The sequence below is a fragment of the Schistocerca nitens genome, chromosome 9 (genome assembly GCF_023898315.1).
Source record: "Schistocerca nitens isolate TAMUIC-IGC-003100 chromosome 9, iqSchNite1.1, whole genome shotgun sequence".
NCBI classification, from domain to species: Eukaryota; Metazoa; Arthropoda; class Insecta; order Orthoptera; family Acrididae; genus Schistocerca; species Schistocerca nitens.
The window spans coordinates 420,265,670-420,288,037 of NC_064622.1; the positions used below are offsets into that span (position 1 = coordinate 420,265,670).

Genomic DNA, 22,368 nt, shown 5'->3' on the forward strand with positions numbered 1-22,368 from the left:
AGTTCGAACGCCGTTTTGCATGGCAAGCAGAATTCTTGCTGCTCCAGGATATAATCAGATCCTTTCTGGCCAACAGTGCTTGGTCCTGAAGAGTGTTTTGTTTAGACAGCACAACACTTGCTGCTCTGGGCCAGTATAGTCACTCTTCTGTCCAGCAGGACTGTGTAGACTGTGAACAAAAAGGTTACATGTTATCAAGATGTACCCATATCGATAGAGGTACAAAATATAAACAAATGTGTGTACAAAATGTCAAGCAGACTGGATCATATACTCACCATCCTACTTATTGTGCTCTAGTCTGAATGGCGTTTTGTGTGGTGAGCGGAATGCTTGCTGCTCTGGACTAAAACCAGCTTCTTCCCGGCCTACAGGTCTGAGTAGTGCTGGCCATGAGGGCAATTTTGTGGAGTGTGCAGAACAGGTGTTCCTTGGGGCCAAAATTGGCACACTCCCAGCTAACATGCTTGAGAAGACTGTGAACAAACAGGTTAAAGTTTATCAAAATGTACCCATATCGACAGAGCTAAAAAAATATAAACAAATTTATGAACACATTATCACATCAGTGTTGATTGTATACTAACCAGTCTACTTCTCACACTCAACTTCTAGCGCGCAGAATGCTGGCTCCGCATGGGGCAGAGCAAGTTCCTGTCCACCTGACATGCCTGAGTGCACTGTGAAGAAAAAGATTAACTTTCATGAAAATGCACCCTTGTTTACAAAGGTAAGAAACATAAAGTGGTCTAAGAACACAATAAAATTTACAAAACTGATTAGTTAGTTGTGCAGCAAATTTAATCTCAACTGTTTACACCAAAAGATGTGTAAGTTTACAGTGTAGAAAACATAGGGTAAAATGTTGTTATGATCAAAACACAAATGTCGCGTGAGTATCTACAGCAAGTAGTTTAGTTCTTGTGTTCGATGCTGAGCAGTGGTGGAGCAACTTAGTAGTGTTTTGGAGAGTGGATAGTAAGCATTTTATCCATTGCTGTAACTTTTTATTATTTAACGCTGGTTACGACAGTCATACAGCCATCCAACACACCATTCAAGCAATTCTATCTTTGCAGCATAAATTCAGAAAATTTTCATCCCTCAACTACACTATCACACACACACACACACACACACACACACACACACACACACACACACACACACACACACATACAAACACACATTAATTTCAGAGTTGCTGACTGCATAAGTCGTCACGGTGGGTTTATTCTTTTTGGGAATAGCTATCTTATTTCCATATTGTCTGCAATGAGGATGCTCGATAATAGGTTCAAGGCAATGACATCGGTATCAGGCAGAAGCGGCAGGATGGTGGAAGGTCTCCTGTATCCCACATACAGAATCTGATGAAGTAGTATGCATGTCCCATATTTCCATCGCTGGTAGGCAAACACGATGTGGTTAACTTCATCTCACACTCTGTATTGCCATGTAGTGAGCCCACCCTCCTAGTTATGTAAAAATGTGATTTAAATGGTTATTGCTTGAATTTTAGAAGTACCAATGTTTCATAAGCACCTTGCAGTATAGTTCACCTAGTATACATGTGGAGTTGTCGTATATCCACTGCCTTATAAAAAAAAGAGTGAAACTCCCAGAAACCATGGTCAGATAACAATGTAACTTCATCTATGTTCACACAATCCATGCATTTAAAACTCCCTGACAGATTAAAACTGTGTACCGTACCAATACGCGAAGTCTGGAAGTTTCATATTAGCGCACACTCCACTGCAGAGTGAAAATCTCATTCTGAATCCACGTATTTCTAAAAGATTAGTGTAGCAATTCTCTAAGACAGAATGGCCACCAAACTACGTTAGTGGTGTTCATGTTTGGTGTTGTACCGGAACTGGTAGGATATATAAGGAACATGAACAGCTTCAAATGTTGAGTGGTCACTGTAAATGACATTTATATGCTGCATACACATGAGAGACAGCATTACCAGCTCCTGACTGGACTGAAAGTAGCCTCACAATGGGCGTCCATTTGGTTGGCTGGTCAAATAATGCAGTGTCAAGATGTCACATTGGTTTAAAATTGAACACAGACACACACACACACACACACACACACACACACACACACACACACACACACACATGTGTAGGCTACTGTTTACACTACAACACAAATGTATCCATCTGGAGTGATGCCATGACTGGGAAGTACAGACTGCTCACGAATGGCTTTGCACTGAGTTCAGCAATAAATCGTTGTTCTACATTACCCTGACGACGATGGTAAACGAGTGTGGTGGCAGCATGGGGAGAGGTCCCATTCATCCACTGGTTTGGAGAGACACAATTTGTTTGCACCTGGTCTCATATTGAGATGAGCTATCAGATACGATTTCAGGTCATGGCTGGTAGAGATTAACTGAACTGTGATAGCACCCTGGTTTGACATGGACATGCTGCACCATCATGCATTATCTCTCATGTGACAGTATCATGTTGCATTTTTTTAACAGCACAATGCCTATCCACACATGGATGTATATCTGTGAACTGTCTGTGTAACTGAGATACCCTTATGGCCTGCAAGATCCCTAGATCTATCCCTGATGGTGCATGATTTAGACCAGTTCGAACATCAATGACGTCGTCATTCCTGTATCCAGAATATCAAGTATGATTACAATCGTCGTGGGTTGGGATACCTCAGGAGAAACTCTTTCTAACCAATTTAGATCATGCATCCAGGCAGGAGGGATTTCAGCATCTTGCTGATAAATGAAGTAATTTTGACTCAGTGTGTTAATCACTGAAATAGCATCATGTATCCTCTCAACTCATGAAATTTCATTTCATCTCCTCCGCCTTTTCTGGGCATTTCTCTATTTTAGTCAAACAGTGCAACTTGGACTCCACTACAGCGATGTCCTCTGATAGAGGAAGATGTTATCCATTTGTGTCTTAATGCTTAATTTTATTTTGATTACAGATGACATGTTCTGGATCTCATCGTACTCTTGACTGCTCCTGGTAATCTCTTATTTCGCTAACCTCTCAACCATGTTAGCCCAATTAGGATGACTATTTATCCTATCTGCAAAAAGGGACAAAAATATTGTTTCAGGCCATGGAGGAAGTATATCTAAAACAGTAAATTTTATCAATGGTGTTAGTTCCTCTGTGACGAATATTTATAAAAAGGGAACTAACGAGAACTTATTTGGAAATGAAAGTATTTGCATGTGTAAATGCGATTGGCTTCTTGCAGCATCAATTGACAGTGACAGTAACATTTCAAAAGACATTTCTCTCCTTACATCTTTTCATTTTGACAACTGACTTTTCATGAATATGAATTTTTCACTTTTATTCATTCATTACTTCTTCTTCTTTTGAGACTGCCTTTGTTCTGCATCATGCAAAGGGTCGGCAGTGTTTTGTACAGAACTGAAATGGTTAATTTTAAGGGACGGCCGGAATTCTTTCCTTCACCACCGCATACTCCCCCCTCCCCCCTCCGGGATGGAATCAGTGTACCCCAGCTGCCTGCGACGAGAGTAAACCATGAAATAGTGTGAACAAGAGCATCCTAAGACTTTGTCGTAAATATCTCAACTCTAGACAAAGGAGTGCACCTCTTGTGGGTTAATTTTAAGGGCTTGCCGGATTACTGGTCTGGGGGCATGTATTGGTTCAGTACAGAATTGTGTCATAAAACTGTTGACCCAGTCCTGACACAAGCTAGCTAGTCCACAGCTGATGTAACTGGTTCTTGATATCCTGGATAGTTTCACTGGGATGGAGATGGCGTATGAGCTGATGTCTGATATATGCTATTGGGTACAGAGCTAATAGCTAAACATAACACAGAGAGCTGATAGGGACGCATGTTGCATGTGGACGATCGTTGTCCTCTTGAAAAATGGCGGCATGATACTTTCTCATAGAAGGCACCACATGAAGATGCAGGATGTAAGTGATGTACTATTGTGCCGTCAGAGTTCCCTTGGTCAATACCAGCCACTACCGGAAGTGATACCCGATTTTTCCCTACACTGGAAGAATCATACAGCAATACTCCAAATGCAGCCTTTTGTGTTGTGGTGTTAATGCCAGCCTACACATGGCATAGTAATCCCCTAGTCTGGCTGCTGGTTGTCTCTGACCAATGTTGCGGGATGACACAGAATGTAGAGGGAGTCCATTAATTGTTCTCAAATAGCAGACAAGGATATCTAAGGGTTACAATATGTTTCGTGCACAATAAGGAGAATCACCTTTGTGGTGTAATCATAAGTGTTTGATTGGAACCAAAAGTTCAAAATAAGACAGACAGGCCATTGAATGGAAGAAAACGTATTGGGGCCTGGCTGATGTCGGACCTACTTTGGATTGTAATCCGCCTTGGTTACATCATATGTTTTCCATTTGTTCATTTCATATTGAATAAGACTAAATAGATACAATCACATAGGCAGTCTTTTTAGTTCCCGTTTCAATATTTAATTTTGCTGGTGGCAATATCTACAGACTTAGATGGAGGCAGTTTAAGTGAACAAAGCATATGAAAGGGTCACATCATGAATCAACCAACTGTCGGTCAGTGGGTTGAGGGCTTCATTGGTATACTGGCTCATTGTTGTAACAAGATGTCAAAGATGGTTGAGTCTAGGTTGTTGGTGTGATTTTTGTTCTGAGGAAATCGTGTGATTTTATTGAAGGCAGAGTCCAAAACTTTCCTAAGAGCTACATGGCACAGCATCAAAGTGATTTTAAGGTTATCTGTAACTAAGTTCGATACAATGGGATTGTTTTGTATCCACATTAGTTTGTCTCCCAAACTCCCTGAATTCAGATAAGTACTGTTGTCAATTTTTCATAAATGTTGTACATGTGTAACGTCAACTTCATTAGCAAGTAACTGGCCATGAAAAAATAGTTGATTTTACCAGATAGTCTGTTCTTTCTCTGTTGGTACACTGACCCTTTTCCGAGTGTTATTGTAGTCATGCAAGATTCAGTGATGTGTGCAGCATAAAAAGAACTGCATCATAGGTAGGGATTGTGTGGCTGGACTTAAGGCACGCACTCGCTTAACAGTTCTATGACAAAATGAAATCCTGCACTCCTGTTCGACCGTTGATTACCGTCACATGCAAGTTGTTCTGTATTACATTACGTTTACTGCCTTGGTTCTTTCTGTCGATGCAGTCCAGTGTATTTAAATGTATTAACATCAAATTGATAAACTATGTTCACAAAATAACTGAGAGGTCAACTGTGTTACAGTTTAAGTTAAAATTTCAATGAATGTTGTTGATCAGTAGAACACAGGTAGCTAACACAAACAACAGTCGGAAATTACCGGTAAATAATGGTTTGTGTCTATTAGTATGGCTTTCACAAAGTGACAATCTGAGAGAGAAAAGGTTGTAATGAAATATTTCTATCTGTAACATTGCTAACTGTGGTGAAAAATGGACCAAATTTGTGAATGAGCAACTCTGTAGTTTTAGCCCGAACTGAAAAGTTAAGCAATGAGAAACAAAAAATGGAATGGACTACAGGTGCTTACTAAGATGTGTGATTGCATGTCAGTGTTAGAAATATAGAATGGTGATATGGGAGGAAATAAGAATAGTCCAACATAGTTGGGCAGATGTTGACACTAATCTGTGTGTGCTCTGGAGTCAACAAAAGCTCTTCCCCATCCAACACGTCTAAGTAGACTGTGAATGAAAGCATTAAGTTTCATCAAACTGCACTATTGTCGATGAAGTTAAATAAATAACCAAGTGTAAGATCACAAAATCGTAGAAGATTAGAACATATACTCACTATCCTCCTTGTTCTCGAGGCTGAAGGCCATTCTGCATAGTGTGCGGAATGCTAATTTCTCCAAGGTAAAATTAGCTCCTTCCCGGACAACATTTCTGAGTAGTACTAGACACTGAAGGCCAATTTGTCTAGCCAGATGGGTAGTTGCTGTTCTGGAGCAAAATGCTCCTCACCACCAAGTAGGCCTGATTAGACAGTGAAGAAACTGGTTACATTTCATCAAAGTGTATGTTTATAGATCATGGTAAAAATTGCAGAAGAATGTAAGAACACAGTATCACAACAGACTGAAACATGTACTCACAGTCCCATTTCTTGCACTCGAGTTTGAAGACTGTTTTATCTAGTGAGCAGAATGCTTGTTACTCTGCGCCAAATTCAGCTCCTTTCTAGACAACAGGCCTGAGTAGTACTTGGCCGTGAAGGCTGTTTTGTTGGCGAGCAGAATACCTGCTGCCCTGGACCAATATAGTCATCCTCCAGCCAGCAGGCTTGAGTAGACTGTGAACAAAAACGGTTCCTTGTTATCAAAATGTACCCACATCGTTAGAGGTAAAAAATATAAACAAGTGTGTGAACAAAATATCAAGCAGACTGGATCATGTACTCACCATCCTACTTCCTATTGTTGAGTCTGAACACCATCTTGCCTGGTGAGCAGAATGCTTCCTGCTCTGGGCTGAAATCAGCTTCTTCAAGGACAATAGATCTGAGTAGTGGTTGGCTCTGAAGGTCGTTTTGTCAATTGTTCAGAACAGTTGCTGCTTTGGAACAAAATCAGCACACTGCCAGCAAACAGGGCTGAGTAACTGTGAACAAAAGAACTATATTTCATTAAAATACACCCCAGTTGATCAATGTGAAAAATATAAACCAGTGTAAGAAGACATTATCACAGGACACTGGATTGGATACTCACCATTTTAGTTCCTTAGGTCGAGTTCGAACGCCGTTTTGCATGGCAAGCAGAATTCTTGCTGCTCCAGGATATAATCAGATCCTTTCCGGCCAACAGTGCTTGGTCCTGAAGAGTGTTTTGTTTAGACAGCGCAACACTTGCTGCTCTGGGCCAGTATAGTCACTCTTCTGTCCAGCAGGACTGTGTAGACTGTGAACAAAAAGGTTACATGTTATCAAGATGTACCCATATCGATAGAGGTACAAAATATAAACAAATGTGTGTACAAAATGTCAAGCAGACTGGATCATATACTCACCATCCTACTTATTGTGCTCTAGTCTGAATGGCGTTTTGTGTGGTGAGCGGAATGCTTGCTGCTCTGGACTAAAACCAGCTTCTTCCCGGCCTACAGGTCTGAGTAGTGCTGGCCATGAGGGCAATTTTGTGGAGTGTGCAGAACAGGTGTTCCTTGGGGCCAAAATTGGCACACTCCCAGCTAACATGCTTGAGAAGACTGTGAACAAACAGGTTAAAGTTTATCAAAATGTACCCATATCGACAGAGCTAAAAAAATATAAACAAATTTATGAACACATTATCACATCAGTGTTGATTGTATACTAACCAGTCTACTTCTCACACTCAACTTCTAGCGCGCAGAATGCTGGCTCCGCATGGGGCAGAGCAAGTTCCTGTCCACCTGACATGCCTGAGTGCACTGTGAAGAAAAAGATTAACTTTCATGAAAATGCACCCTTGTTTACAAAGGTAAGAAACATAAAGTGGTCTAAGAACACAATAAAATTTACAAAACTGATTAGTTAGTTGTGCAGCAAATTTAATCTCAACTGTTTACACCAAAAGATGTGTAAGTTTACAGTGTAGAAAACATAGGGTAAAATGTTGTTATGATCAAAACACAAATGTCGCGTGAGTATCTACAGCAAGTAGTTTAGTTCTTGTGTTCGATGCTGAGCAGTGGTGGAGCAACTTAGTAGTGTTTTGGAGAGTGGATAGTAAGCATTTTATCCATTGCTGTAACTTTTTATTATTTAACGCTGGTTACGACAGTCATACAGCCATCCAACACACCATTCAAGCAATTCTATCTTTGCAGCATAAATTCAGAAAATTTTCATCCCTCAACTACACTATCACACACACACACACACACACACACACACACACACATACAAACACACATTAATTTCAGAGTTGCTGACTGCATAAGTCGTCACGGTGGGTTTATTCTTTTTGGGAATAGCTATCTTATTTCCATATTGTCTGCAATGAGGATGCTCGATAATAGGTTCAAAGCAATGACATCGGTATCAGGCAGAAGCGGCAGGATGGTGGAAGGTCTCCTGTATCCCACATACAGAATCTGATGAAGTAGTATGCATGTCCCATATTTCCATTGCTGGTAGGCAAACACGATGTGGTTAACTTCATCTCACACTCTGTATTGCCATGTAGTGAGCCCACCCTCCTAGTTATGTAAAAATGTGATTTAAATGGTTATTGCTTGAATTTTAGAAGTGCCAATGCTTCATAAGCACCTTGCAGTATAGTTCACCTAGTATACATGTGGAGTTGTCGTATATCCACTGCCTTATAAAAAAAAGAGTGAAACTCCCAGAAACCATGGTCAGATAACAATGTAACTTCATCTATGTTCACACAATCCATGCATTTAAAACTTCCTGACAGATTAAAACTGTGTACCGGACCAAGGCACGACGTCTGGAAGTTTCATATTAGCGCACACTCCGCTGCAGAGTGAAAATCTCATTCTGAATCCACGTATTTCTAAAAGATTAGTGTAGCAATTCTCTAAGACAGAATGGCCACCAAACTACGTTAGTGGTGTTCATGTTTGGTGTTGTACCGGAACTGGTAGGATATATAAGGAACATGAACAGCTTCAAATGTTGAGTGGTCACTGTAAATGACATTTATATGCTGCATACACATGAGAGACAGCATTACCAGCTCCTGACTGGACTGAAAGTAGCCTCACAATGGGCGTCCATTTGGTTGGCTGGTCAAATAATGCAGTGTCAAGATGTCACATTGGTTTAAAATTGAACACACACACACACACACACACACACATGTGTAGGCTACTGTTTACACTACAACACAAATGTATCCATCTGGAGTGATGCCATGACTGGGAAGTACAGACTGCTCACGAATGGCTTTGCACTGAGTTCAGCAATAAATCGTTGTTCTACATTACCCTGACGACGATGGTCAACGAGTGTGGTGGCAGCATGGGGAGAGGTCCCATTAATCCACTGGTTTGGAGACACACAATTTGTTTGCACCTGGTCTCATATTGAGATGAGCTATCAGATACGATTTCAGGTCATGGCTGGTAGAGATTAACTGAACTGTGATAGCACCCTGGTTTGACATGGACATGCTGCACCATCATGCATTATCTCTCATGTGACAGTATCATGTTGCATTTTTTTAACAGCACAATGCCTATCCACACATGGATGTATATCTGTGAACTGTCTGTGTAACTGAGATACCCTTATGGCCTGCAAGATCCCTAGATCTATCCCTGATGGTGCATGATTTAGACCAGTTCGAACATCAATGACGTCGTCATTCCTGTATCCAGAATATCAAGTATGATTACAATCGTCGTGGGTTGGGATACCTCAGGAGAAACTCTTTCTAACCAATTTAGATCATGCATCCAGGCAGGAGGGATTTCAGCATCTTACTGATAAATGAAGTAATTTTGACTCAGTGTGTTAATCACTGAAATAGCATCATGTATCCTCTCAACTCATGAAATTTCATTTCATCTCCTCCGCCTTTTCTGGGCATTTCTCTATTTTAGTCAAACAGTGCAACTTGGACTCCACTACAGCGATGTCCTCTGATAGAGGAAGATGTTATCCATTTGTGTCTTAATGCTTAATTTTATTTTGATTACAGATGACATGTTCTGGATCTCATCGTACTCTTGACTGCTCCTGGTAATCTCTTATTTCGCTAACCTCTCAACCATGTTAGCCCAATTAGGATGACTATTTATCCTATCTGCAAAAAGGGACAAAAATATTGTTTCAGGCCATGGAGGAAGTATATCTAAAACAGTAAATTTTATCAATGGTGTTAGTTCCTCTGTGACGAATATTTATAAAAAGGGAACTAACGAGAACTTATTTGGAAATGAAAGTATTTGCATGTGTAAATGCGATTGGCTTCTTGCAGCATGAATTGACAGTGACAGTAACATTTCAAAAGACATTTCTCTCCTTACATCTTTTCATTTTGACAACTGACTTTTCATGAATATGAATTTTTCACTTTTATTCATTCATTACTTCTTCTTCTTTTGAGACTGCCTTTGTTCTGCATCATGCAAAGGGTCGGCAGTGTTTTGTACAGAACTGAAATGGTTAATTTTAAGGGATGGCCGGAATTCTTTCCTTCACCACCGCATACTCCCCCCTCCCCCCTCCGGGATGGAATCAGTGTACCCCAGCTGCCTGCGACGAGAGTAAACCATGAAATAGTGTGAACAAGAGCATCCTAAGACTTTGTCGTAAATATCTCAACTCTAGACAAAGGAGTGCACCTCTTGTGGGTTAATTTTAAGGGCTTGCCGGATTACTGGTCTGGGGGCATGTATTGGTTCAGTACAGAATTGTGTCATAAAACTGTTGACCCAGTCCTGACACAAGCTAGCTAGTCCACAGCTGATGTAACTGGTTCTTGATATCCTGGATAGTTTCACTGGGATGGAGATGGCGTATGAGCTGATGTCTCATATATACTATTGGGTACAGAGCTAATAGCTAAACATAACACAGAGAGCTGATAGGGACGCATGTTGCATGTGGACGATCGTTGTCCTCTTGAAAAATGGCGGCATGATACTTTCTCATAGAAGGCACCACATGAAGATGCAGGATGTAAGTGATGTACTATTGTGCCGTCAGAGTTCCCTTGGTCAATACCAGCCACTACCGGAAGTGATACCCGATTTTTCCCTACACTGGAAGAATCATACAGCAATACTCCAAATGCAGCCTTTTGTGTTGTGGTGTTAATGCCAGCCTACACATGGCATAGTAATCCCCTAGTCTGGCTGCTGGTTGTCTCTGACCAATGTTGCGGGATGACACAGAATGTAGAGGGAGTCCATTAATTGTTCTCAAATAGCAGACAAGGATATCTAAGGGTTACAATATGTTTCGTGCACAATAAGGAGAATCTCCCTTGTGGTGTAATCATAAGTGTTTGATTGGAACCAAAAGTTCAAAATAAGACAGACAGGCCATTGAATGGAGAAAATGTATTGGGGCCTGGCTGATGTCGGACCTACTTTGGACTGTAATCCGCCTTGGTTACATCATATGTTTTCCATTTGTTCATTTCATATTGAATAAGACTAAATAGATACAATCACATAGGCAGTCTTTTTAATTCCCGTTTCAATATTTAATTTTGCTGGTGCAATATCTACAGACTTAGATGGAGGCAGTTTAAGTGAACAAAGCATATGAAAGGGTCACATCATGAATCAACCAACTGTCGGTCAGTGGGTTGAGGGCTTCATTGGTATACTGGCTCATTGTTGTAACAAGATGTCGAAGATGGTTGAGTCTAGGTTGTTGGTGTGATTTTTGTTCTGAGGAAATCGTGTGATTTTATTGAAGGCAGAGTCCAAAACTTTCCTAAGAGCTACATGGCACAGCATCAAAGTGATTTTAAGGTTATCTGTAACTAAGTTCGATACAATGGGATTGTTTTGTATCCACATTAGTTTGTCTCCCAAACTCCCTGAATTCAGATAAGTACTGTTGTCAATTTTTCATAAATGTTGTACATGTGTAACTTCAACTTCATTAGCAAGTAACTGGCCATGAAAAAATAGTTGATTTTACCAGATAGTCTGTTCTTTCTCTGTTGGTACACTGACCCTTTTCCGAGTGTTATTGTAGTCATGCAAGATTCAGTGATGTGTGCAGCATAAAAAGAACTGCATCATAGGTAGGGATTGTGTGGCTGGACTTAAGGCACGCACTCGCTTAACAGTTCTATGACAAAATGAAATCCTGCACTCCTGTTCGACCGTTGATTACCGTCACATGCAAGTTGTTCTGTATTACATTACGTTTACTGCCTTGGTTCTTTCTGTCGATGCAGTCCAGTGTATTTAAATGTATTAACATCAAATTGATAAACTATGTTCACAAAATAACTGAGAGAAGGTCAACTGTGTTACAGTTTAAGTTGAAATTTCAATGAATGTTGTTGATCAGTAGAACACAGGTAGCTAACACAAACAACAGTCGGAAATTACCGGTAAATAATGGTTTGTGTCTATTAGTATGGCTTTCACAAAGTGACAATCTGAGAGAGAAATGGTTGTAATGAAATATTTCTATCTGTAACATTGCTAACTGTGGTGAAAAATGGACCAAATTTGTGAATGAGCAACTCTGTAGTTTTAGCCCGAACTGAAAAGTTAAGCAATGAGAAACAAAAAATGGAATGGACTACAGGTGCTTACTAAGATGTGTGATTGCATGTCAGTGTTAGAAATATAGAATGGTGATATGGGAGGAAATAAGAATAGTCCAACATAGTTGGGCAGATGTTGACACTAATCTGTGTGTGCTCTGGAGTCAACAAAAGCTCTTCCCCATCCAACACGTCTAAGTAGACTGTGAATGAAAGCATTAAGTTTCATCAAACTGCACTATTGTCGATGAAGTTAAATAAATAACCAAGTGTAAGATCACAAAATCGTAGAAGATTAGAACATATACTCACTATCCTCCTTGTTCTCGAGGCTGAAGGCCATTCTGCATAGTGTGCGGAATGCTAATTTCTCCAAGGTAAAATTAGCTCCTTCCCGGACAACATTTCTGAGTAGTACTAGACACTGAAGGCCAATTTGTCTAGCCAGATGGGTAGTTGCTGTTCTGGACCAAAATGCTCCTCACCATCAAGTAGGCCTGATTAGACAGTGAAGAAACTGGTTACATTTCATCAAAGTGTATGTTTATAGATCATGGTAAAAATTGCAGAAGAATGTAAGAACACAGTATCACAACAGACTGAAACATGTACTCACAGTCCCATTTCTTGCACTCGAGTTTGAAGACTGTTTTATCTAGTGAGCAGAATGCTTGTTACTCTGCGCCAAATTCAGCTCCTTTCTAGACAACAGGCCTGAGTAGTACTTGGCCGTGAAGGCTGTTTTGTTGGCGAGCAGAATACCTGCTGCCCTGGACCAATATAGTCATCCTCCAGCCAGCAGGCTTGAGTAGACTGTGAACAAAAACGGTTCCTTGTTATCAAAATGTACCCACATCGTTAGAGGTAAAAAATATAAACAAGTGTGTGAACAAAATATCAAGCAGACTGGATCATGTACTCACCATCCTACTTCCTATTGTTGAGTCTGAACACCATCTTGCCTGGTGAGCAGAATGCTTCCTGCTCTGGGCTGAAATCAGCTTCTTCAAGGACAATAGATCTGAGTAGTGGTTGGCTCTGAAGGTCGTTTTGTCAAGTGTTCAGAACAGTTGCTGCTTTGGGACAAAATCAGCACACTGCCAGCAAACAGGGCTGAGTAACTGTGAACAAAAGAACTATATTTCATTAAAATACACCCCAGTTGATCAATGTGAAAAATATAAACCAGTGTAAGAAGACATTATCACAGGACACTGGATTGGATACTCACCATTTTAGTTCCTTAGGTCGAGTTCGAACGCCGTTTTGCATGGCAAGCAGAATTCTTGCTGCTCCAGGATATAATCAGATCCTTTCCGGCCAACAGTGCTTGGTCCTGAAGAGTGTTTTGTTTAGACAGCGCAACACTTGCTGCTCTGGGCCAGTATAGTCACTCTTCTGTCCAGCAGGACTGTGTAGACTGTGAACAAAAAGGTTACATGTTATCAAGATGTACCCATATCGATAGAGGTACAAAATATAAACAAATGTGTGTACAAAATGTCAAGCAGACTGGATCATATACTCACCATCCTACTTATTGTGCTCTAGTCTGAATGGCGTTTTGTGTGGTGAGCGGAATGCTTGCTGCTCTGGACTAAAACCAGCTTCTTCCCGGCCTACAGGTCTGAGTAGTGCTGGCCATGAGGGCAATTTTGTGGAGTGTGCAGAACAGGTGTTCCTTGGGGCCAAAATTGGCACACTCCCAGCTAACATGCTTGAGAAGACTGTGAACAAACAGGTTAAAGTTTATCAAAATGTACCCATATCGACAGAGCTAAAAAAATATAAACAAATTTATGAACACATTATCACATCAGTGTTGATTGTATACTAACCAGTCTACTTCTCACACTCAACTTCTAGCGCGCAGAATGCTGGCTCCGCATGGGGCAGAGCAAGTTCCTGTCCACCTGACATGCCTGAGTGCACTGTGAAGAAAAAGATTAACTTTCATGAAAATGCACCCTTGTTTACAAAGGTAAGAAACATAAAGTGGTCTAAGAACACAATAAAATTTACAAAACTGATTAGTTAGTTGTGCAGCAAATTTAATCTCAACTGTTTACACCAAAAGATGTGTAAGTTTACAGTGTAGAAAACATAGGGTAAAATGTTGTTATGATCAAAACACAAATGTCGCGTGAGTATCTACAGCAAGTAGTTTAGTTCTTGTGTTCGATGCTGAGCAGTGGTGGAGCAACTTAGTAGTGTTTTGGAGAGTGGATAGTAAGCATTTTATCCATTGCTGTAACTTTTTATTATTTAACGCTGGTTACGACAGTCATACAGCCATCCAACACACCATTCAAGCAATTCTATCTTTGCAGCATAAATTCAGAAAATTTTCATCCCTCAACTACACTATCACACACACACACACACACACACACACACACACACACACACACACACACACACACACACATACAAACACACATTAATTTCAGAGTTGCTGACTGCATAAGTCGTCACGGTGGGTTTATTCTTTTTGGGAATAGCTATCTTATTTCCATATTGTCTGCAATGAGGATGCTCGATAATAGGTTCAAGGCAATGACATCGGTATCAGGCAGAAGCGGCAGGATGGTGGAAGGTCTCCTGTATCCCACATACAGAATCTGATGAAGTAGTATGCATGTCCCATATTTCCATCGCTGGTAGGCAAACACGATGTGGTTAACTTCATCTCACACTCTGTATTGCCATGTAGTGAGCCCACCCTCCTAGTTATGTAAAAATGTGATTTAAATGGTTATTGCTTGAATTTTAGAAGTACCAATGTTTCATAAGCACCTTGCAGTATAGTTCACCTAGTATACATGTGGAGTTGTCGTATATCCACTGCCTTATAAAAAAAAGAGTGAAACTCCCAGAAACCATGGTCAGATAACAATGTAACTTCATCTATGTTCACACAATCCATGCATTTAAAACTCCCTGACAGATTAAAACTGTGTACCGGACCAAGGCGCGAAGTCTGGAAGTTTCATATTAGCGCACACTCCACTGCAGAGTGAAAATCTCATTCTGAATCCACGTATTTCTAAAAGATTAGTGTAGCAATTCTCTAAGACAGAATGGCCACCAAACTACGTTAGTGGTGTTCATGTTTGGTGTTGTACCGGAACTGGTAGGATATATAAGGAACATGAACAGCTTCAAATGTTGAGTGGTCACTGTAAATGACATTTATATGCTGCATACACATGAGAGACAGCATTACCAGCTCCTGACTGGACTGAAAGTAGCCTCACAATGGGCGTCCATTTGGTTGGCTGGTCAAATAATGCAGTGTCAAGATGTCACATTGGTTTAAAATTGAACACACACACACACACACACACACACACACACATATGTGTAGGCTACTGTTTACACTACAACACAAATGTATCCATCTGGAGTGATGCCATGACTGGGAAGTACAGACTGCTCACGAATGGCTTTGCACTGAGTTCAGCAATAAATCGTTGTTCTACATTACCCTGACGACGATGGTCAACGAGTGTGGTGGCAGCATGGGGATAGGTTCCATTCATCCACTGGTTTGGAGAGACACAATTTGTTTGCACCTGGTCTCATATTGAGATGAGCTATCAGATACGATTTCAGGTCAGAGTCCAAAACTTTCCTAAGAGCTACATGGCACAGCATCATAGTGATTTTAAGGTTATCTGTAACTAAGTTCGATACAATGGGATTGTTTTGTATCCACATTAGTTTGTCTCCCAAACTCCCTGAATTCAGATAAGTACTGTTGTCAATTTTGCATAAATGTTGTACATGTGTAATGTCAACTTCATTGGTAAGTAACTGGCCTTGAAAAAATAGTTGATTTTACCAGATAGTCTGTTCTTTCTCTGTTGGTACACTGACCCTTTTCCGAGTGTTATTGTAGTCATGCAAGATTCAGTGATGTGTGCAGAACTGCATCATAGGTAGGGATTGTGTGGCTGGACTTAAGGCATGCACTCGCTTAACAGTTCTATGACAAAATGAAATCCTGCACTCCTGTTGGACCGTTGATTACCGTCACATGCAAGTTGTTCTGTATTACATTACGTTTACTGCCTTGGTTCTTTCTGTCGATGCAGTCCAGTGTATTTAAATGTATTAACATCAAATTGATAAACTATGTTCACAAAATAACTGAGAGAAGGTCAACTGTGTTACAGTTTAAGTTGAAATTTCAATGAATGTTGTTGATCAGTAGAACACAGGTAGCTAACACAAACAACAGTCGGAAATTACCGGTAAATAATGGTTTGTGTCTATTAGTATGGCTTTCACAAAGTGACAATCTGAGAGAGAAAAGGTTGTAATGAAATATTTCTATCTGTAACATTGCTAACTGTGGTGAAAAATGGACCAAATTTGTGAATGAGCAACTCTGTAGTTTTAGCCCGAACTGAAAAGTTAAGCAATGAGAAACAAAAAATGGAATGGACTACAGGTGCTTACTAAGATGTGTGATTGCATGTCAGTGTTAGAAATATAGAATGGTGATATGGGAGGAAATAAGAATAGTCCAACATAGTTGGGCAGATGTTGACACTAATCTGTGTGTGCTCTGGAGTCAACAAAAGCTCTTCCCCATCCAACACGTCTAAGTAGACTGTGAATGAAAGCATTAAGTTTCATCAAACTGCACTATTGTCGATGAAGTTAAATAAATAACCAAGTGTAAGATCACAAAATCGTAGAAGATTAGAACATATACTCACTATCCTCCTTGTTCTCGAGGCTGAAGGCCATTCTGCATAGTGTGCGGAATGCTAATTTCTCCAAGGTAAAATTAGCTCCTTCCCGGACAACATTTCTGAGTAGTACTAGACACTGAAGGCCAATTTGTCTAGCCAGATGGGTAGTTGCTGTTCTGGACCAAAATGCTCCTCACCATCAAGTAGGCCTGATTAGACAGTGAAGAAACTGGTTACATTTCATCAAAGTGTATGTTTATAGATCATGGTAAAAATTGCAGAAGAATGTAAGAACACAGTATCACAACAGACTGAAACATGTACTCACAGTCCCATTTCTTGCACTCGAGTTTGAAGACTGTTTTATCTAGTGAGCAGAATGCTTGTTACTCTGCGCCAAATTCAGCTCCTTTCTAGACAACAGGCCTGAGTAGTACTTGGCCGTGAAGGCTGTTTTGTTGGCGAGCAGAATACCTGCTGCCCTGGACCAATATAGTCACCCTCCAGCCAGCAGGCTTGAGTAGACTGTGAACAAAAACGGTTCCTTTTTATCAAAATGTACCCACATCGTTAGAGGTAAATAATATAAACAAGTGTGTGAACAAAATATCAAGCAGACTGGATCATGTACTCACCATCCTACTTCCTATTGTCGAGTCTGAACACCATCTTGCCTGGTGAGCAGAATGCTTCCTGCTCTGGGCTGAAATCAGTTTCTTCAAGGACAATAGATCTGAGTAGTGGTTGGCTCTGAAGGCCGTTTTGTCAAGTGTTCAGAACAGTTGCTGCTTTGGGCCAAAATCAGCACACTGCCAGCAAGCAGGGCTGAGTAACTGTGAACAAAAGAACTACATTTCATTAAAATACACCCCAGTTGATCAATGTGAAAAATATAAACCAGTGTAAGAAGACATTATCACGGGACACTGGATTGGATACTCACCATTTTAGTTCCTTAGGTCGAGTTCGAACGCCGTTTTGCATGGCAAGCAGAATTCTTGCTGCTCCAGGATATAATCAGATCCTTTCCGGCCAACAGTGCTTGGTCCTGAAGAGTGTTTTGTTTAGACAGCGCAACACTTGCTGCTCTGCGCCAGTATAGTCACTCTTCTGTCCAGCAGGAATGTGTAGACTGTGAACAAAAAGGTTACATGTTATCAATATGTACCCATATCGATAGAGGTACAAAATATAAAAAAGTGTGTGTACAAAATGTCAAGCAGACTGGATCATATACTCACCATCCTACTTCTTGTGCTCTAGTCTGAATGGCGTTTTGTGTGGTGAGCGGAATGCTTGCTTCTCTGGACTAAAACCAGCTTCTTCCCGGCCTACAGGTCTGAGTAGTGCTGGCCACGAGGGCCATTTTGTGGAGTGTGCAGAACAGGTGTTCCTTGGGGCCTAAATTGGCACACTCCCATCTAACATGCTTGAGAAGACTGTGAACAAAAGGGTTAAAGTTTATCAAAATGTATCCATATTGACAGAGCTAAAAAAATATAAACAAGTTTATGAACACATTATCACATCAGTGTTGATTGTATACTAACCAGTCTACTTCTCGCACTCAATTTCTAGCGCGCAGGATGCTGGCTCCAGATGGGGTAGAGCAAGATCCTGTCCACCTACCATGCCTGAGTGCACTGTGAAGAAAAAGATTAACTTTCATGAAAACGCACCCTTGTTTACAAAGGTAAGAAACATAAACTGGTCTAAGAACACAATAAAATTTACAAAACTGATTAGTTAGTTGTGCAGTAAATTTAATCTCAACTGTTTACACCAAGAGATGTGTAAGTTTACAGTGTAGAAAACATAGGGTAAAATGTTGTTATGATCAAAACACAAATGTCGCGTGAGTATCTACAGCAAGTAGTTTAGTTCTTGTGTTACATGCTGAGCAGTGGTGGAGCAACTTTGTAGTGTTTTGGAGAGTGGATAGTAAGCATTTTATCCATTGCTGTAACTTTTTATTATTTAACGCTGGTTAAGACAGTCATACAGCCATCCAACACACCATTCAAGCAATTCTATCTTTGCAGCATAAATTCAGAAAATTTTCATCCCTCGACTTCACTATCACACACACACACACACACACAAACACACATTAATTTCAGAGTTGCTGACTGCATAGGTCGTCACGGTGGGTTTATTCTTTTTGGGAATAGCTATCTTATTTCCATATTGTCTGCAATGAGGATGCTCGATAATAGGTTCAAGGCAATGACATCGGTATCAGGCAGAAGCGGCAGGATGGTGGAAGGTCTCCTGTATCCCACATACAGAATCTGATGAAGTAGTATGCATGTCCCATATTTCCATCGCTGGTAGGCAAACACGATGTGGTTAACTTCATCTCACACTCTGTATTGCCATGTAGTGAGCCCACCCTCCTAGTTATGTAAAAATGTGATTTAAATGGTTATTGCTTGAATTTTAGAAGTGCCAATGCTTCATAAGCACCTTGCAGTATAGTTCACCTAGTATACATGTGGAGTTGTTGTATATCCACTGCCTTATAAAAAAAAAGAGTGAAACTCCCAGAAACCATGGTCAGATAACAATGTAACTTCATCTATGTTCACACAATCCATGCATTTAAAACTCCCTGACAGATTAAAACTGTGTACCGGACCAAGGCGCGAAGTCTGGAAGTTTCATATTAGCGCACACTCCACTGCAGAGTGAAAATCTCATTCTGAATCCACGTATTTCTAAAAGATTAGTGTAGTAATTCTCTAAGACAGAATGGCCACCAAACTACGTTAGTGGTGTTCATGTTTGGTGTTGTACCGGAACTGGTAGGATATATAAGGAACATGAACAGCTTCAAATGTTGAGTGGTCACTGTAAATGACATTTATATGCTGCATACACATGAGAGACAGCATTACCAGCTCCTGACTGGACTGAAAGTAGCCTCACAATGGGCGTCCATTTGGTTGGCTGGTCAAATAATGCAGTGTCAAGATGTCACATTGGTTTAAAATTGAACACACACACACACACACACACACACACACACACACACACACACACACACATGTGTAGGCTACTGTTTACACTACAACACAAATGTATCCATCTGGAGTGATGCCATGACTGGGAAGTACAGACTGCTCACGAATGGCTTTGCACTGAGTTCAGCAATAAATCGTTGTTCTACATTACCCTGACGACGATGGTCAACGAGTGTGGTGGCAGCATGGGGATAGGTCCCATTCATCCACTGGTTTGGAGAGACACAATTTGTTTGCACCTGGTCTCATATTGAGATGAGCTATCAGATACGATTTCAGGTCAGAGTCCAAAACTTTCCTAAGAGCTACATGGCACAGCATCAAAGTGATTTTAAGGTTATCTGTAACTAAGTTCGATACAATGGGATTGTTTTGTATCCACATTAGTTTGTCTCCCAAATTCCCTGATTTCAGATAAGTACTGTTGTCAATTTTGCATAAATGTTGTACATGTGTAATGTCAACTTCATTGGTAAGTAACTGGCCTTGAAAAAATAGTTGATTTTACCAGATAGTCTGTTCTTTCTCTGTTGGTACACTGACCCTTTTCCGAGTGTTATTGTAGTCATGCAAGATTCAGTGATGTGTGCAGAACTGCATCATAGGTAGGGATTGTGTGGCTGGACTTAAGGCATGCACTCGCTTAACAGTTCTATGACAAAATGAAATCCTGCACTCCTGTTGGACCGTTGATTACCGTCACATGCAAGTTGTTCTGTATTACATTACGTTTACTGCCTTGGTTCTTTCTGTCGATGCAGTCCAGTGTATTTAAATGTATTAACATCAAATTGATAAACTATGTTCACAAAATAACTGAGAGAAGGTCAACTGTGTTACAGTTTAAGTTGAAATTTCAATGAATGTTGTTGATCAGTAGAACACAGGTAGCTAACACAAACAACAGTCGGAAATTACCGGTAAATAATGGTTTGTGTCTATTAGTATGGCTTTCACAAAGTGACAATCTGAGAGAGAAAAGGTTGTAATGAAATATTTCTATCTGTAACATTGCTAACTGTGGTGAAAAATGGACCAAATTTGTGAATGAGCAACTCTGTAGTTTTAGCCCGAACTGAAAAGTTAAGCAATGAGAAACAAAAAATGGAATGGACTACAGGTGCTTACTAAGATGTGTGATTGCATGTCAGTGTTAGAAATATAGAATGGTGATATGGGAGGAAATAAGAATAGTCCAACATAGTTGGGCAGATGTTGACACTAATCTGTGTGTGCTCTGGAGTCAACAAAAGCTCTTCCCCATCCAACACGTCTAAGTAGACTGTGAATGAAAGCATTAAGTTTCATCAAACTGCACTATTGTCGATGAAGTTAAATAAATAACCAAGTGTAAGATCACAAAATCGTAGAAGATTAGAACATATACTCACTATCCTCCTTGTTCTCGAGGCTGAAGGCCATTCTGCATAGTGTGCGGAATGCTAATTTCTCCAAGGTAAAATTAGCTCCTTCCCGGACAACATTTCTGAGTAGTACTAGACACTGAAGGCCAATTTGTCTAGCCAGATGGGTAGTTGCTGTTCTGGACCAAAATGCTCCTCACCATCAAGTAGGCCTGATTAGACAGTGAAGAAACTGGTTACATTTCATCAAAGTGTATGTTTATAGATCATGGTAAAAATTGCAGAAGAATGTAAGAACACAGTATCACAACAGACTGAAACATGTACTCACAGTCCCATTTCTTGCACTCGAGTTTGAAGACTGTTTTATCTAGTGAGCAGAATGCTTGTTACTCTGCGCCAAATTCAGCTCCTTTCTAGACAACAGGCCTGAGTAGTACTTGGCCGTGAAGGCTGTTTTGTTGGCGAGCAGAATACCTGCTGCCCTGGACCAATATAGTCACCCTCCAGCCAGCAGGCTTGAGTAGACTGTGAACAAAAACGGTTCCTTTTTATCAAAATGTACCCACATCGTTAGAGGTAAATAATATAAACAAGTGTGTGAACAAAATATCAAGCAGACTGGATCATGTACTCACCATCCTACTTCCTATTGTCGAGTCTGAACACCATCTTGCCTGGTGAGCAGAATGCTTCCTGCTCTGGGCTGAAATCAGTTTCTTCAAGGACAATAGATCTGAGTAGTGGTTGGCTCTGAAGGCCGTTTTGTCAAGTGTTCAGAACAGTTGCTGCTTTGGGCCAAAATCAGCACACTGCCAGCAAACAGGGCTGAGTAACTGTGAACAAAAGAACTACATTTCATTAAAATACACCCCAGTTGATCAATGTGAAAAATATAAACCAGTGTAAGAAGACATTATCACGGGACACTGGATTGGATACTCACCATTTTAGTTCCTTAGGTCGAGTTCGAACGCCGTTTTGCATGGCAAGCAGAATTCTTGCTGCTCCAGGATATAATCAGATCCTTTCCGGCCAACAGTGCTTGGTCCTGAA

General features: G+C 40.5%; 2 long non-coding RNA genes across 4 annotated transcripts in view; one reads left to right on the forward strand and one right to left on the reverse strand.

Annotated features, from left to right (window-relative positions):
• The window catches only part of LOC126203653 (uncharacterized), a 29,053-nt gene that overhangs the window by 6,059 nt on the left and 626 nt on the right, over nt 1-22,368 (forward strand). The window contains exons 2-5 of one of the 2 annotated variants that reach the window (XR_007540337.1): nt 616-730; nt 7,380-7,494; nt 14,089-14,203; nt 18,504-18,604. This is a non-coding gene — a long non-coding RNA (uncharacterized LOC126203653). Of the gene's footprint in view, nt 1-615; nt 731-7,379; nt 7,495-14,088; nt 14,204-18,503; nt 18,605-22,368 lie in introns of those variants that run through there. The other variant, XR_007540338.1, reaches the window with a different exon arrangement.
• LOC126203650 (uncharacterized) lies at nt 5,984-22,094 on the reverse strand. Of its 2 annotated transcripts, none has more exons than XR_007540331.1 (3): nt 21,951-22,094; nt 21,644-21,840; nt 5,984-6,010 (listed from the first exon to the last, which is right to left on the reverse strand). It is a non-coding gene; the product is annotated as an uncharacterized LOC126203650 (long non-coding RNA). The 2 variants fall into 2 exon arrangements; XR_007540332.1 differs by lacking the exons at nt 21,644-21,840; nt 21,951-22,094 and adding exons at nt 17,254-17,450; nt 17,561-17,638.